Source organism: Ranitomeya variabilis, chromosome 1, assembly GCF_051348905.1.
Source record: "Ranitomeya variabilis isolate aRanVar5 chromosome 1, aRanVar5.hap1, whole genome shotgun sequence".
Lineage (NCBI taxonomy): Eukaryota > Metazoa > Chordata > Amphibia > Anura > Dendrobatidae > Ranitomeya > Ranitomeya variabilis.
The window spans coordinates 171,278,783-171,291,807 of record NC_135232.1 but is presented as its reverse complement, the minus strand read 5'-3'; the positions used below and the strand labels follow the sequence as shown (position 1 = coordinate 171,291,807).

Sequence of the window (13,025 nt, the reverse complement as noted above, 5' to 3'; positions counted from 1 at the left end):
CCCATGTAGTATATTGCCCAGCCCACGCAGTATATAGCAATGTGGGCATCATATCCCTGTTAAAAAAAGAAATAAACTAAAAAATAGTTATATACTCACATTCCGGAGCACCCGGATCCAAGCGATGCTCCTCGCCCGCTCCGGTCCCAAGAGTGCATTGCGGTGTCGCGAGATGATGACGTAGCGGTCGCGCGAGACCGCTACATCATCATCTCGCGAGATCGCAGCATGGAGCGTTGGGAGAAGCGGTTAAGCCTGTTGTCGATCCGGGGGGCCGACGGACGGTGAGTATCTAACGATTTTTTGTTTTTATTATTATTTTTATCATTAGATCGTTTTACTATTCATGCCGCATAGGCAGCATGAATAGTAAAAAAGTGGTCACACAGGGTTAATAGCAGCGGTAACGGAGTGCGTTACTCGCGGCATTACACGGCCCGTTACCGCCGGCATTAACCCTGTGTGAGCGGTGACCGGAGGGGTGTATGCGGGCGCCGGGCAGTGAGTGCGGGCACTGCGGGGAGTAAGGAGCGGCCATTTTCTTCCGGACTGTGCGCGTAGCTAATTGGTCGCGGCAGCCATGACTGGCAGCTGCCGAGACCAATCAGCGAACTAATAACCGCGACAGAAAGAAGGACAGACAGAAAGACGGAAGTCCCCTTAGACAATTATATAGTAGATTTGAGGACAAAAAGACCATACCACACGATTTGGTGTCATTCATAGTAATTTAATAATGGGAAGATGTGTGGTGGATTTCAAAGCAGGTGGAGATAAAAAGGCCTAGTTGTGATGGGCACATGGGGCAATAATACCAGGAATCACTCCTTCTGTCATATTTAATATCAACTTATCATATTTTTTGAGGGGGGTAATTTTGGGTGGGAGTGGCAGGAACGGGGTGAGTAAAATGTCACTTTGAAAGTCTGCTGGTATCCTCGGCTTGCAGGCTGACTCGTGTGCCATTGAATCAGACACTCGATATCCCATTACTGGAGAAAAGTGAGCGTTCCTTGAGATGTTTTGTACAGAACAATACTGTTGTAGGTAGCATTCTGGATGAGGTAGATTGCTACCTCTTTATACCAGTCCCTAGTCTTTCACTTCACTAGATATGCTTGAAGCACCTGGTCTGACAGGTGTTCACTTCCCACAAATTTATTGTAGTCTGTTACACAGACCGGTTTTTGTTTGTCCCTGGTTGCGCCCCTGTCTCTGACTCACAGTGGTGTCCGCATGCAGCATGGTCAACATGTGGACATCTTTTCAGTTATTCCACTTCACTGCAAGAATTTAGTCACTTGCAAGTACGAATGTAGCTGCATTCTCCAAACGTCTGGATATCAACTGTGATGGAAAACCTTACAGATTGTCCTACAGGCCCCTGTATTTGCAACATGGAGGGATTTACATAGGAGGATACTTGTGAAATAATTATCAATGTATACCTGGTATCCACAAATGGCATTATTAGTTACCAAACAATTTAACCAGGATGCCAATTGTTTGTGGGCAACTTGGAGAATTTATTTGGTGGTTTCTATCTTTATAAATGAAAAAGGTAGACATGTAACCCATTGTGCTCATGCACATTTTGTATAATTTCATTCCATATTTGACGAGCTTGAAGGGAATGAATTGGTGGAAAGAAAGTCGGCCTTTTCAGCCCATAAGGAACTCAACTACTATGAAGTTTTTAGGGAGGAAATTAAGTGTTTCAATTTATTAAAATAATCATACTTGGGATCTTTTCTTGAGGGCTTGGGAATTGTCACTAAGGGCTGTCCCACACGTCCAGATAATTCCGGTACCGGAATAAATCGGTACCGGAGTTATCCGTGTCCGTGTGCCTGGGAACTCACGGAGGCCATACGTGCGGCACACGTGTGCCGCCCGTATGGCGAGTGGGTACCACACGGAGCGTGTGGTACCCACTCTGCATGGTGCTGAAGCTGCTGAAGCTGCGATTCATATCCTCTCTGCAGTAGCGTTTGCTGCAGAGAAAATATGAAGAATAGTGTTAAAAATAAAGATTTAGGTGTCCGCCGCCCCCCCACCCCCTGTGCGCCCCCCCGCTGGTCAGAAAATACTTACCCGGGTCCCCCGTCGGCTGTCGCTCCTTCCTGGTCTGGCCGTGGCTTCTCCTGCATGCGGTCACGTGGGGCCGATCATTTACAGTCATGAATATGTGGCTCCACCTCCCATAGGGGCGGAGCCGACTATTCATGATTGTAAATGATCGGCCCCACGTGACCGCATACAGTAGGAGGCGCAGCCAGACCAGGAAGGAGCGAGGGAGCGGATAAGTATTTTCTGACCAGCGGGGGGGCGCACAGGGGGTGGGGGGGCGGCGGACACATGGATCTTTATTTTTAACACTATTCTTCATATTTTCTCTATAGCAAACGCTGCTACAGGGAAGATATGAATACCGGCTTCAGCACCATGTGGGGGGGGACAGCGCTTACTGTAGCGCTGTCTCCGGCACGCACACGGACCCCAGACGGAGAATGTCCGTGTGAGGTCCGTGTTTTACGCGGACCCATTGACTCTATTGGGTCCGTGTAAAACGTGCGCTCCCACGAACACTGACATGTCTCCGTGTTTGGCACACGGAGACACAGTCCGCAAAAAATCAATGACATCTGCACAGATGCATTGATTTTTATGGGTATACGTGTGTCAGTGTCTCCGGTACGGGAGGAAACTGTCACCTCACGTACCGGAGCCACTGACGTGTGAAACCGGCCTAAAATGAAGAAATCACATTCCCTTCACAACGGGTTCAAGACATGACAGCTGCAAATACAAGGATAATGTGGACAGATTTTTTTTACCCTGTATGAGTGGAGAGTGTTTTTTTTTTTTTAACCAAACTCATGTTAAGAGCAAGGGTATGTTCACACGATCCTGATTTCAATCCTTTTTTTTTCAGGACTAAAACCGCAGCTCTTGCCAGAAAACGCAGGTGCGTTTTTGGTGCGTTTTTGGTGCGTTTTTGATGCGGTTTTTAGTGCGTTTTTTTATGCAGTTTTCTCTGCAGATTGTCTGTGTTTGACACAAATAAAGCTTACTGCATTTGGGGGGGGGGAAAAAAAAAAATGATGTCATTTCCTTGTCCAACCCTTTTCTTCTTCCATCCTCCATTTTGGAACTTACACATCAAAATGAGTGGACGTGCTGAGCGTAGGCCAGATGACAGCCCGCGGATCCAGCTCCGCACGCCACACCGGATTGCGATCCTTGGTTTGATGCTTCTAATTCTGAATCAACATGCACGTCAGGTAAGCAGATGTCTGTTTGTTTTATATATTGGGTTATGGGTACATGTCCACGTTCTGGAAACGCTGTGTGTTTGGCGCTGCGTGTGGCCACAGCGCCAAACATGCAGCGTCCACATGTAACAGCATAGTGTAGGTGATTTCATGAAAACACGTGTCCACTGTGTGTCATCCGTCAGCCCTGCGACTCCGGACATGCTGCGTGTCATTTATGATCACAGCATGTCCGTGTTCATTGTTGAGAAGCTGCGTCTCCGCAATGAATAAAACAGGGCCCTATGCGTGGGGTGCGATGATGCCGGATTTGTACAATGAACACATCTGGCATCATTGCGTCCCAGAAGGGGGTGGGCTTTCCTGAATGTGGACACGTACCCTTACATAATCCACATTGTTTTCCAGGCATGTTGGATATATTTTTCTAATTGTTGTGTTTACAAAATATTATTTTATTTTTTTATTTTAGAGGCAGCGGCGGCAGAGAAGACGTGCGCATAAACGAATGTGGGTGCACCCGCTTGTAGCAGACCGAACTGAGAAGGGGCACTTTTATGTGCTGTACAATGATTTGAGGAGGTAAGTAGAAATATATTGAATGACTAATTTACATTTTTTTGCTAGCAATACTTGTGAAGTAACCCTTTTTTGTGTTTCTTTTTAATTTTTCAGATATCCTGAAAAATTTATATTGTTTTGTCGGTTACCAATTATGGCATTCGACAGACTGCTTACCATTCTGGCACCCCATTTAACACGGCAAGACACGGTGATGAGGAAGTCCATCTCTGCTGAGGAAAGGCTGCTCATCACCTTGCGGTAAGTAACAATTTTTCAGGGGGGAATGTCGTTAGGTCTCTATTTTACACGTCTCTGTGTCCAGTATGTGTGATTAAACCCACCCAGTCCTCCTGTTGGACAGGGGGCACACATACACACACACACGTGAGATACGGCCGAGTGTTGCATGGTAATCCCCGGCCCTGCCGCCTGCACTCTGGAGCGGAGTGTGCACCCACATACCAATACATGGATCCGCACGCTCCACAACGGAGTGCATGCAGCAGGTCCGGGGATTACCATGCAACACTCGGTCATATCTCGCATGCGTGTGTGCACAAGTCCCATCAGGCTTTTTATTTAATTTTTTTACACCCTTTGTGTTGTGCTGGGTGTTAATGCCATCATTATTGAATGGTGCTGGACGCATATTATAGCGGCTTTACTTGTGACATGTTGTAATTACCTTTTTGTGTGACATTTCTAATTTTCTTTTTTGTTTCTTTGCAGATTTTTGGCCACAGGAGAGAGCTATACATCCCTGCACCTCCAATTTAGAGTTGGTAAATCTACCATCTCTAACATTGTGAGGTGCACATGTACCGTCATCTGGCAGAAGTTGCAGCCTATAGTGATGCCTTCCCCAACCGAGGAGACTTGGCTGCAGGTTGCAGCAGGCTTTCAGTCTGTGGCCAATTTCCCAAACTGCATAGGTGCAGTCGATGGTAAACATGTAAGGGTTCAGCAGCCCCCACGATCAGGATCACGCTTCTTTAATTATAAGAAGTATTTTTCAGTGGTCCTGATGGCGGTGGCTGATGCCCATTATAAATTTGTTGCCATTGACGTTGGTGCCTATGGTAGTACTGGGGATTCTCGGGTGTTGCGAACGTCACAGATTGGGATGCAAATTCTTCGAGATGGCGGCACGCTCCCAGCCCCAAGACCTTTGCCGGGTTCCACACATCCAGTGCCCTTTGTGATGGTATCGGATGAGGCGTTTCCCTTAACGACAACCCTGCTGCGCCCATACCCACGAAGGGGACTGGATGCCCGACGGAGGATTTTTAATTATCGGCTGAGTCGTGCACGCAGATATGTGGAATGCACCTTTGGGATCATGACTAGTCAGTGGAGGATCTTTCACACTGCCATTCAGTTGGACACAGACACCGTTGATGCTGTGATAAAGGCTTGCTGTGTACTCCACAACTATGCTCGTGAGTACAACAGTGATGTAGATGTGGAGTACCAGCAGGCAGTATTTAATCCAGTGGTCAACGGTGGTCTGGGCAGGCCGTCCAACTCTGGTGTGCGTGTGAGAGAATCCTTCACTGACTACTTCATGAGTCCAGAAGGTGCCGTGCACTGGCAATACTCCTGTGCTGGTGTTGAGCAGCCTGACCAGCAGAGAAGGATGCATCTACACTGACCCTCCACAAAAAAGTTGCCGACATCGCTGCTAACAGTTTTGAAAACATCCCGCAAAATGATAAACGACATCAATCAACACAACATGTATTAAAAAAAAATATTTTTTTCATGTTACCCGAAAATGTTTAAAAAAATTGGTTGTAATATAAATAAAAAATCTATTTTGGTTTAATTTGTTTTGGTTTTTTTTATGTCAAAAATATGGTTGGTGTTTTCAGAAATTAACAGCAGAATGAGGTATACAATTGTTAACACATCAACCCATAAACCACTAATCGATAGCCCATAAACACAGGACAGTGGCCTTGTTCCCATTGTCTAAAAAGAAGAGAAATTTTTGTGTGAAATAAAATTTATTTTAGAAAACACAAATTATTGTTAATTTGTACAAAACATTTTTCAATTTGAAAAAAAAATAATTTAACAGCCCCTTTCAAAAACAACAGTCAATTTGAGCTACAAACAAAAGCACAACTTTGTGCAACTGAAAACTTTTGCCCACGTTCAATTAAGAAATGTATATTCTTGAGAATAGAGGTAATTTGTTCCCTCATTTTGATACGGTGCTCCCCCCAGATGCTGCGAGCTGCCTCTATCTCCTTGGCTGTGGGCCAAATACTGGGGTCTTGTAGCTGTTTCAGGTGTTCGGTGTCGGGGCCTGAAAAGTCCCAACACCCCCATCAGAACTTCATTATAGGGAGAAATCGGAGCAGGGTCCTCCAGAGCAGTGAGGGACATCTGCACCATAGACATGAAAAGAGATTGTCTATCCGGTGGCAGGGAGCGTGTTTTTCTGGCTACTGTTTGGGCAAAGGAGTCACAATGGTCATCGGAACTTGTTTTTTTTAATAAATCTAATGTGTCAGACGCAATTTGGACCGTTTGGTCATCTTGGTTCTTCTTGGTTTTTTTTTTTTTCTTCTCTGCTGCCACCGGATAGACTGCTCTCTTCTCCACTCTCACAGCTTCTGCGGAATCAGATGCTTCAGCAGCTGCTGAAGTAGATGTTGACGCAGCAGCTGCTGAAGTGGATGCTGATTCAGCAGAAGCTGTGGGAGTGGAGGGAGAGATGGTCCCTCCCACTCCAGAGGAACTGCCTGCTCCATCTGTGTCGCTGTCCTCCAAATCAGCTACCGACATGTTTCCTTCCGTCCTGTTGGTTTTAAAAAAAAAACATTAATTTTTCGCACAACATATTATATATAAATAATCTTGTAGATTGGATTTTAACTTACTTTCTCAATGTCCTGCTGGTCACAAGAAAATGCAGCTCTTCACTAAAGGGGAATTTATTTTTTCTTGGCGAAGAGCCACTCTTTGAGCAATCATTCAGGAATTTATTAAAACGGTCTCTGATGGAGCGCCAACGTTGCCTCACATCTTTATCTACCAAAAAAAGGTTCAAAAATACAACAACAATTTTTTAGAGATCTTAAAACATTATATTTTTAATATACTCAAGGTGTACTAAATAAATGTAATTGAAATTACCGATTTTCTGCTGTGTAGTCCCAGGATACTTGTCTAAATCCGGGATCATGTCGCGCACTATTTTTTTCCAGGCTAGCTCCCTGAAGTACTTATCCTTGTAGGAATCATCGGATGGGTCCCACAAGGCCGGATAATCCCGAACCTACAATAAATACAATAGTGTCATCTCATAATCTATAGCACAACCAAGTAATGTTACACAAATGCTTGTAATATGTCAAAGTAACCACTAATAAATGAACATTTCAGTGCCACGTATCACGTATAAGTGCCACGTATTTCAGTGCCACGTATTTCAGTGCCATGTGCCACGTATTTCAGTGCCACGTGCCACGTATTTAAGTGCCACGTGCCACGTATTTAAGTGCCACGTATTTTAGTGCCACGTATATACATGCCACGTATTTCAGTGCCACGTATTTCAGTGCCACGTGCCACGTATTTAAGTGCCACGTATTTCAGTGCCACGTGCCACGTATTTCAGTGCCACGTGCCACGTATTTCAGTGCCACGTACCACGTATTTCAGTGCCACGTATTTCAGTGCCACGTGCCACGTATTTCAGTGCCACGTATTTCAGTGCCATGTGCCACGTATTTCAGTGCCACGTGCCACGTATTTAAGTGCCACGTGCCACGTATTTCAGTGCCACGTACCACGTATTTCAGTGCCACGTGCCACGTGTTTCAGTGCCACGTATTTCAGTGCCACGTGCCACGTATAAGGGCCACGTATCACGTATATACGTGCCACGTATTTAAGTGCCACATATCACGTGTTTCAGTGCCACGTATTTCAGTGCCACGTATTTAAGTGCCACGTATCACGTGTTTCAGTGCCACGTATATACGTGCCACGTATTTAAGTTGCACGTATTTTTGCTATTGTAAGGTGGCATTAATCACAGTTAATAATGGAGAGGCGTCAATAAGACGCCTATCCATTATTAATGCTATTAAAGGGTTAAATGGCGGAAAAAAATGGCGTGGGCTCCCGCGCAATTTTCTCCGCCAGAATGGTAAAGCCAGTGACTGAGGGCAGATATAAATAGCCAGGAGAGGGTCCATGGTTATTGGCCCCCCGTGGCTACAAACATCTGCCCCCAGCCACCCCAGAAAAGGCACATCTGGAAGATGCGCCTATTCTGGCACTTGGCCACTCTCTTCCCACTCCCTGTAGCGGTGGGATATGGGGTAATGAAGGGTTAATGCCACCTTGCTATTGTAAGGTGGCATTAAGCCCGGTTAATAATGGAGAGGCGTCAATAAGACGCCTATCCATTATTAAGCCAATGAAAGGGTTAAAAAAAATACACAAAGACTAGAAAAAAAATAGTTTAATGAAATAAAGACACCCACTTTTTGACCATATTTTATTGTACGCTCAATCCGTCCTGAAGACCCTCGACCTAAAAAAGAGGCAAAATAAAAAAACAAATTCATACTCCCTGGCCCTGTCCGCAGAAATCCATCGAGGGTCCCACGAAGATCTTCCATGGAGAACAGACACATCCAGAGATATGTCTGCTCTCCACGGCTGCAGCAACACACTGACAGGAGCCATAGTTCCTGTCGGTGTGTCACTGCGCATGCGCGAGCGAGTTTACCGGCGGTCATTGACCCCGGCACTCTCGCTTAACGGCAGTGCTGCGTGGGAAAGTTCAACGCAGCTGTACTGCCGTTAACCGAGACGCCGGAGTCATTGAACTCCGAACAGTACGCGATACACTGCTAGGAGCTTCGCTCCTGGCAGTGTATCGCCGGAGAGCAGCCGATCGGCGTGGGACACTCGTTTTATGGATTCTGCGGACAGGGAGTATGAATTTGGTTTATTATTTTTGGATTTTTTCATGGAGGATCGAGGGCTTCGCATACAAGTGTGCTGTTGGTGAGTATATACTCTGTGTTATATGTTGTATGTACTGTGTGTCATGTATGTGTATTGTGTGTAGGTGTTTGGTGTAAACTTTACTATTGTGCCAAGTCGCCGGACACAGGGACAACTCTCCCATCCTAATACCGGATGGGAGTAGTAGTCCCATACGGCGACTTAGCACAATGGAGGCACTATCGTCGCATGGGGACAGACAGACACACACACACACACACACACACACACACACATATATACACACACACACACACACATACATACCAAATCAATCAGACGCCCGACATCGATCCCCATGCGACGGTATGCCTCCATGATGACAGTCTTCAGGAACGACACTCCGCCCACGCACTTCCGACGAACAACTTCCGGCCGCTTCCCCGCACTTCCGGCTGCTGCGGTTCTGCACAACAAACCGCAGTAAAACCCGCAGATATATTTTTGATCTGCGGATTTTACTGCGGTTTTGACCTCACAATGGAGGTCTATGGGCGCAGAACCGCTGCGGTTTAGGAAAAAGAAGTGACATGCTCCTTCTTTTTTCCCGCACCGATTCATCGCGGCTTTTTAAGGGAAATTCAGGACCGTGTGCACAGCGGTTCCTGTTTTCCATAGGGGTACATTGTAATGTACCCTGCATGTAAAACAGCTGCGGAACCGCAGCGGCAAAACCGCTGCGGTTCTGCAGTAAAAAACGCACTGTGTGAACATGGCCTAATGGGTTTACTTCAGGGTCACTCGTGGGGATCCATGAATGGGAGGATGTAGGTTTTACGGAAATATTTTGTCTGGCATATAAATTTATTTGTTGAGCAATTAATTGTTAGACTTCAAGGTGAGAAAAATTTGGAAAACCTCAAAGGAGGTAAAATTGATGACATCAACTTTTACTTCAGGGTTTGTTAAAAACGAGCATTTGTGAGGAAACTGAATTGCCAGGATACCATTGTGAGGTGGCCAGGGTGGTAGTCATGGTGAGGGGCTGTTGTGTTCCCACACCCTGGCACCCCACAAAGAAAATATAATGTCTAGGAATGAGCGACTAGCTTCGGATGAGTCCTTATCCAAATAGCTATAGCGCTTACCGAATAGCTGCATCAGGAACCCGGATACATGGAGAGCTCCCAATAATCAGCTGTTTGGCGCTGCAGCTGCATGTGTCGCGGCTGTGTGACAGTCACACCAGGTGCATGGAGAGCCTGTTTGTTGGGCGCCAAACAGCTGATTATCGGGAGCGCTCCAGGTATCCGGGTTCCCAATGCAGTTATTCAGAAAGCGCTATAGCTATTCGGATAAGGACTTATCCAAACCTATTTGCTCATCCCTAATAATGTCCTGTCTGTTGTGTGGTGTGGGAGTATTGCACAAAACTCACATTTGCGTTTGCAGATCCTGCTGATCCCACAGCCTCATCTCCAGCCGATATCGCACACTCAGAAACAGACACCGTATTCCTCTTTAACAGTGCAACTTTATATGATGACAAACAATCCATGACAGTTTCAGTACAGCGCATGGTAATATTTTCAGCCTGAGCTTTCGCTCTCAATGCTGGCTCCTCTAGCCTCTGAGATGCTCGTCCTGGCTCTAAGGTTCCAATATTCCTCTGCCCTCTTTCCTGTACTGGTTCCCCCCTCCAGCTCCCTTCGCTGGGAGATGAAAAAGGTTCCCGTGTCCAAACCTGATTCAAGCCAGAGGCCCCGAATTCTGTAAGGGATACCATTTTTGTACCAAGTGGTGGCCGACCACATTCTGCTTTTCCCAAACGTACTGTGTCTTTCCATACTGTGTGGCCATCTGGCCTGTTTTGTCTTCTTCTGAATAAATCTCCAGCACTTTCTTAACGTTACAACTATAATACACCACTTTCCACAACATAAATAACATTAATCTCTATATATCAGATTAACCGAATGCATTAGTCATCATAGAATTCTACGCAGCATCGCATATTATTAACATAACAGTTGTAAGGTTGCTTTCCCTGCTCCTTACCTGGAACCACTTAGTCAGACAGCTGGGTTATTGGGGGAAGACTTTCTGCCCTGGACAGAAGGGACCATGTGACTGCCGGGGGCAGAGAGGAAGAGAGAGGGGTGTGGTCAGAAAAGAGCAGAGCGCGCGAGACAGAGGGGACAGCGAGCCAGAGAGAGAGAGCAGGCTGCAGCGCCGCGCTCCCCAAAAGAGAGTGCTCCCCGTGAGGGCATTGAGGCTGAGATACCAGCCGTAGTGGAGGCTGGATGTGAGAGTGTGGACTTGGAAGCCTCCGTAATCAGAGAAGACGTATCCCCTTACAGTGACCTGAGCGTGCAGCCCGGGTGACCGCACTGACAAGCCAGGACCCCTGAGTGTGACAAAGTAAACTGCTCAGTGTGTGTGTAGCATTGCTGCTGCAGAGAGAGACTGCCAGCCTGATATAGGCTACTTTCACACATCAGGTTTTCAGTGTCAGGCTAAATCCGGCGAATGTTGGAAAAACTGGATCTGGCGCAGATTGTGAAAAACTGATGCGACGGATCCGTTTTTTTGACGGATCCGGCTAGCCTATCTAGATTATTGGATAAAAAAAAAATTTGGAGCATGCTCAGTTTAAAAAACCGGATCAGGCCACCGGATCCGCATTTTTCCAGATCCGGCACCTTCCGGCTCCCATAGGCTTCCATTCTAGCAAACAGCCATTGCAATGGACGTTTTTTCAAGAAACCGGAAGCGGCAGATTTGCCGGATCCGGCGAAAACCGGACGAAACGCAATGTCATCCGGTGCAATCCGGCACTAATACAAGTCTATGGGAAAAAAACCTGATCCGGCGGCAACATTCGCCTCATCCGGTTTTTTGAAAATTAGCCGGATTTAGCTTGACAATGAAAACCTGATGTGTGAAAGTAGCCATACAGAGACTCACAGCAGAGTGGCTGTGTTACTTCCTGCTTCCAGCTGCACTGGGAGGAAAGACTGCAAAGACTTAACCCGGAGTCTCCAGTTCCCAGGAGAGACTACAGGATCTCAAGCGCTGCTGGTGACGGTACCCACGTTGGAATAAGGACCCTCCAGTCAGGACCGCCCTGGACTGATAAGTTACAAGAACATTCGTTAACTGTTTCGATTCTGCTTAACTGTTTACTATTTGCTTTATCTCTATTAACCCCCTGTTTACTCCCCGCGAGGAGAATATTACTCCTGTTAATAAATTCACCTCAACAGTTGGTCTGTCTGTCCGTGGTGACATACTCTACCCTGCACTCTATCACAGTCACAAATCAGCACACATTTTATACAAGTATAGAGTGGGAGAGGCACATGACAGCCCCTGTCACATCCTTACACCACAATGGAGGGGTGACTGTGGAACTTGGTCCCACTTCTGACATTTTAGCAGTGATGACTGACTCCACCACCATAATACTCCACTACTGGTTAAAGAAATTTCCGCTTCAGAAGCAGATTCTGTCTTACTCTCGGAACTGCTGGAACAAAGCATGGAGTACGCCTGCTCGGCTGTGAGCATTATATGGGCCATTTTACTATTCTATGTCTGCTTAACCCCTTTCTGCCAGCTGACGGAATAGTACGTCAGCTGGCAGATCCCCTGCTTTGAGGTGGGCTCCGGCGGTGAGCCCACCTCAAAGCCACGACATGTCAGCTATTTTGTACAGCTGACATGTGCGCGCAATGAGTGCCAGCGGAATCGCGATCCGCCCACGCCCATTAACTAGTTAAATGCCGCCGTCAAACGCTGACAGCGGCATTTAACTAGCGCTCCCCGTGCTCGCACCGCTGACCCCCGTCACATGATTGGGGGTCATCGGTGCATTGCCATAAGAACCAGAGGTCTCCTTGAGACCTCTATGGTTGTTGATGGCCGATTGCTTTGAGCGCTACCCTGTGGTCGGCGTTCAAAGCACACCTGCATTTCTGCTACATAGAGGTGATCTGTGCTTCACCTCTATGTAGCAGAGCCGATCGTGTAGTGCTTGCTTCTACCCTCCTATGCAGGCTATTGAAGCATGCCAAAATTAAAAAAGAAAAGTGTTAAAAATATAAAAAAAATAAAAAATATATAAAAGTTCAAATCACCCCCCTTTCGCCCCAATCAAAATAAAACAATAATAAAAAAAACAAATCTACACATATTTGGTATTGCCGTGTTCAG

The 13,025-nt window shown here is 46.5% G+C and overlaps 1 long non-coding RNA gene across 1 annotated transcript; it reads right to left on the bottom strand.

Moving 5' to 3' along the window:
- Nucleotides 1-6,108: 6,108 nt before the first annotated feature.
- On the bottom strand, nt 6,109-7,120 carry LOC143793812 (uncharacterized). Its single transcript, XR_013220275.1, has 3 exons — nt 6,984-7,120; nt 6,728-6,878; nt 6,109-6,645 (listed from the first exon to the last, which is right to left on the bottom strand). It is a non-coding gene; the product is annotated as an uncharacterized LOC143793812 (long non-coding RNA).
- Between the last annotated feature and the right edge of the window lie 5,905 nt (nt 7,121-13,025).